The sequence below is a fragment of the Oreochromis niloticus genome, linkage group LG22 (assembly GCF_001858045.2).
Source record: "Oreochromis niloticus isolate F11D_XX linkage group LG22, O_niloticus_UMD_NMBU, whole genome shotgun sequence".
In the NCBI taxonomy this organism is placed as follows: Eukaryota; Metazoa; Chordata; class Actinopteri; order Cichliformes; family Cichlidae; genus Oreochromis; species Oreochromis niloticus.
The window spans coordinates 36,629,359-36,634,008 of record NC_031985.2 but is presented as its reverse complement, the minus strand read 5'-3'; the positions used below and the strand labels follow the sequence as shown (position 1 = coordinate 36,634,008).

At 37.4% G+C, this 4,650-nt stretch overlaps 1 long non-coding RNA gene across 1 annotated transcript; it reads left to right on the top strand.

Moving 5' to 3' along the window:
• Positions 1–678: 678 nt before the first annotated feature.
• LOC112843463 (uncharacterized) lies at positions 679–955 on the top strand. Its single transcript, XR_003215810.1, has 2 exons — positions 679–753; positions 876–955. It is a non-coding gene; the product is annotated as an uncharacterized LOC112843463 (long non-coding RNA).
• Positions 956–4,650: the final 3,695 nt, after the last annotated feature.

Here is a 4,650-nt window from a genome sequence, read left to right as displayed (position 1 = left end):
AGCCTGTCCAACTACATTTTAACATTAGCCCACATTTCCTTACTTAGCAATAGATACAAAGTTCAAAGTTCATTGAAATCATTTACTCCCTTACTCTGTTTTATTGTGCAGCTACCCAAGCAGAGATTTCCTACAGCAGGTTTAGAATGCAGACTTGCCAGTTTATCTCATAGGCTTTCTCTTCAGCCTTACTGTGAACCACTGAGGATTGAGGAGGATTGAGGATGATGGGTTGTCTAATCGTAAGGTTCATCCTTGTTGTTTAAAACTTTGTTCACGGCTGGTCTGCTCAGAAACTACCAATATGCACCTCCTGGCCATGGTCCCTGTAACGGATTCCTCATTCTGTGTGTAAAAATCCAAATTTAGCATAATGAAATGTTGGAAATAATCAATGAGAACACTGCAGGCTGACACCAGATAAACTTTGCGCATAGGAGAAGTCTAATGTGGTTTACTCTCACATCCACTCTCATAACTGCATAAACAGAGGCAGGAAAGCTATGCAGTTGCTCCCCATCCAAGATGCTTTGCTTCACCAACTGTGTGGTTTTTCCTATATTTCTAACGTGCCAATTTATTTGTTGTGATTTATTATTAATCAGACCCAAATTTGTTTTAAATGACAAATTTATTTAAGACGGAGTGATTTATGTTAGTCTGGGATAGTATGTGTTAACATCCGCTCATGGATCCTACCTGCCGGATCTTCTTTTCATTGATGTTGTTGTTATGACTGATGAAGCCGAGCTGGTGAGTTTCTGTGTTGATTAAATAATGTGTTAAAGCCATAAATATGACTATTACTAAACTGTACTGTCATTAATAGGGTTGCTTTGTTAATGTTGTATGGTTGTTTATTTTGTGTCTTTCAGTTGATTACCTGGCTTCTGTAAAGGCACGGTTACTGTACTGGTGTTAGCTTATGCTTGTACAATAAAGCTTATAAAAGGCAGCAATCAGATGTCCGAGCCTGAGTACGACACAGTTTCATCAGTTAAAACACACCCTTACGGTGGGAGTTTACTAAATTAAAGGTAGTTAGCTTAGTAAAAACCGTACACCAACTGTTATAAAATACGCACGCAAACTCCACTAATAGCAAATAGCTTTATTTATATTTTAAAGCTTTTTCAGTCATGCGTTCTGTCCATTGCATTGTTTTTCTTGGTTTCTTCGAGTCTTTTGATTATTTTATTCCCCTCTCTCTAATTCATTTTAAAAGTTTACAATTTAGATTTTTTTAGATCAGAGTTTTAAATCACAAGCTGTGTAACAGGATCCAGTTTGCAAATAACTTCTATAAACATCCCTGCACGCAGAAGCAGGAAATGCAGTGTCAGCATCTCATCTTAACATTTTACATTTATTAGCATTAGAATAACTGGTATACTAATGCTAAACTGCCATACAGGTTTTGGTTTCTTATTGTGATGTAGTCAAACCAAATGTTGCTGCTATACTAACAAAAAATCAGAAATTAATCAGATCCTATTTTAGAGCTATAGAGTACTTCACTCACAGAATTGTTCTACTTTTGGTTCCTAGGGTTTTTAAAAGTAGTTTTAAAAGTAAATATGGACAGTGTTTCAGTGTATACAATACTCACATTTCCCTTTGTCTGACCGAATACAGTTAACTGAGTGCAAATAGACTGATATAATTAATGCATATGTGGTTTACACATTTTCAGGCATCTCATCATTTAACTGCTTAACAGAATTCCCAGCTGTTTTCAGTTCATCTTTCAGTTCACCGGTTGGTCTCAAATATGCTTTTTGTCTGTAAGGCTGGGATAGTGATGTTTATTTCCCAAGGAATTTCTAAAAGTTCAGGACAGTAAAATAAACTCTTGACAGTGTTAGTGTTAAAGAGTGTTAAATTATCAAATTTGGTATTTCACACTAAATCAGAGTTAAGGTACCAACTCTCCAGAACAGTTAAATGAACACTCTGTGGTGTGGACCCATATAGAGACACAGAGATACTGATTTACTATTCAATTCAATTCAATTCAATTTTATTTATATAGCACCAAATCACAACAAAAGTCGCCTCAAGGCGCTTTATATTGTACAGTAGATCGCACAATAATACATACAGAGAAAAACCCAACAATCATATGACCCCCTATGAACAAGCACTTTGGTGACAGTGGGAAGGAAAAACTCCCTTTTAACAGGAAGAAACCTCCAGCAGAACCAGGCTCAGGGAGGGGCTGCTGCGACCGGTACTAATTGCAAGCCCTTTCAAAGATGTATAAAGTTAGTGAAGACTGGAAAGTGTTACTGCATTGTGTCTAGGGAGATGCTGCTATAATGGCATGAAATATGGAGATGCATGTACTTACAATTTGACCTTTTAAGAACCATGCTGGAATCACTCCTGTGGAGGACAGGAAACAGAAGAAACACAGGAGGTCTACTTCTGCTATTACCAACGCTAGTACTCCCCAAACCTGAAGATAAATGCTCAATGTTTAAAGCACTGAAAAACAGTGATGGGAATAACGGTGTTACAAGTAAAGGCGTTACTCATGGCGTTACTTTTTTCAGTAACGAGTAATCTAACTAATTACTATTCCTATCGTTACAATGCTGTTACCGTTACTAACAAGAAAATGCGGTGCGGTCGCGTTACTTTTTTTCAACAAACAGACAGTTGAAGCTGTCTTCAGCTTATTGCATCTTATATCAGTTGCACGGAAGTAGCTGTGTACGTAAGTAATCTGGGCGCTACAGCTTTAAGCAGCTGCGCGCGCTCCCGCAGACGGCAATCAGTTTCTGGCAGACGATCACTTTTTGGCACAACACCTGGAGCTATGGGGGCAAAACAATCGCATGAGTGCTGCTGTTTGACTGAAGAAGACCTGTAGAGTAAAGTAAACCTGTAAAGTAGTCCTGGTAAGCCAATCACATGACCACTTCAAAATGACAAACAACAAGGTGATATATACCAGTTTTTAAATTGTGTTGATAGGCCACATAAAACCAGAGTCATGATAAACAATATATACGCGTGTTTTTTCCTCAATACTTTCATCATGTTTACTGTCTAAGGACAGCGCTAGCAAGCACTTTCTGCTTATGAGCAAAAAATAAAAAAACAAAATAAAAAAACAGCCCTTTCATGTTGGTGGAAAAATGTACCAAGTCGACCAATCAAAAATGATATGGCAACATGACATTTGATTGTTTAGGAAGAGGGGGAAGTTTTGGGAGTGACGGCGAGAGAGAGAGGGAGAGAGAGAGAGAAAGACAGCAGGAAAAGAGAGAGAGCGAGTTTTGAGATGTGAGATTTGTGACGTTTAGCATTTTTGGAGTGTGTAGTTAATGTGTTGTCTTGTGTAGTTAGTGTGTAGTGTTGTGGGGATAGTTTTGTGTTGTGTGTCAGGACAATGAGGTGACTGCTGTCTCCAGGTAGAAAACAGGAGTGATACACCTGCTGCTGTCAGACCTGCAGGTATCAGGCTTGTGATGTTCTCCTTTATAGTGGACAGAACTTATTTTTTTGGAGTGGCACGAATAATTTGTGTGGCATCTCATTGAATGCAGAACACCTGATTGTTATGTAAATAGTTAGAAATGGTTATTAAAATAAAGGTAAGAGGTAAATGGCTGCAAATAACTTTGTTGTCTGCAAAACTTGTGCATATGATTTTAAAATTGACAATTTATATTTGCATTTCAAGTTATGAAATATGATTCAATAAACATGTTTGTGGTTGTTACAGTAAAAAATAGAACTTTTTCTACTCTGATTTTATGTTGTTTTTTTTGTCTGATTTTTGTCTGATTCTGTTGATACAGTATGTCAAAATTAAAACATAACTGTAAATTCAGACACGTGTGGTTGTGCTGAAAAGAATGATACCAAACAAGGCAAAGTAAATAGTTTTTAAAGGTGAAATGCAGAGGTCAAATCAAAAGTAGTTAAAAATGGCCATTTATACCCTGGACCCCAGAGGGTTAAACATTTTTTTTGAAAGTAACGCAATAGTTATTTTTCAAGTAATTAAATACTTTTAGAATCTTGTTAGTAACTCAGTTACTTTTTTGAAGAAGTAACTAGTAACTATAATTAATTACCTTTTCAAAGTATTTGCCCAACACTGCTGAAGACAGAAAAAATGTGAAGACATTGAAAAGGACATGCCATATATATTCATAACTGTGTTTTCCATCTGATTTAAGAATATAATGCTGTAGATCAGGGGTGTCCAAACTCCGGCCCGCGGGCCAACTGCGGCCAGCGGTCCATTTTTAATTGGCCCGCAAGTAATTTTATAAATAGAATATGGCCCGCACTTCAACTTTTGCATGAGTGTATTGCACGTCTTAGTTTTAACACCAAGGGGAGCTACTGTTGATCAAGGCAGTTGCTCCACCAAAAAGGACAATCACAGAAGAAATTTATCCCAAGTTACTAAACATGACAGAACCAAAGTAGCGAAAGGTAGAAAGTGAATGCAAAAAATTTCAGAAACGGTGGGAGAGTGAATATTTCTTCAAAGAACTGAAGGGGAAGTGTCTGTTTTATCTGCACTGAAACTGTGGCAGTTATGAAAGAGTATAATGTACGACGTCATTATGAAACCAAACATCAGGCCTATGCATCCAACACTGGTGCTGAGCAAGAGCAGGAATTAAA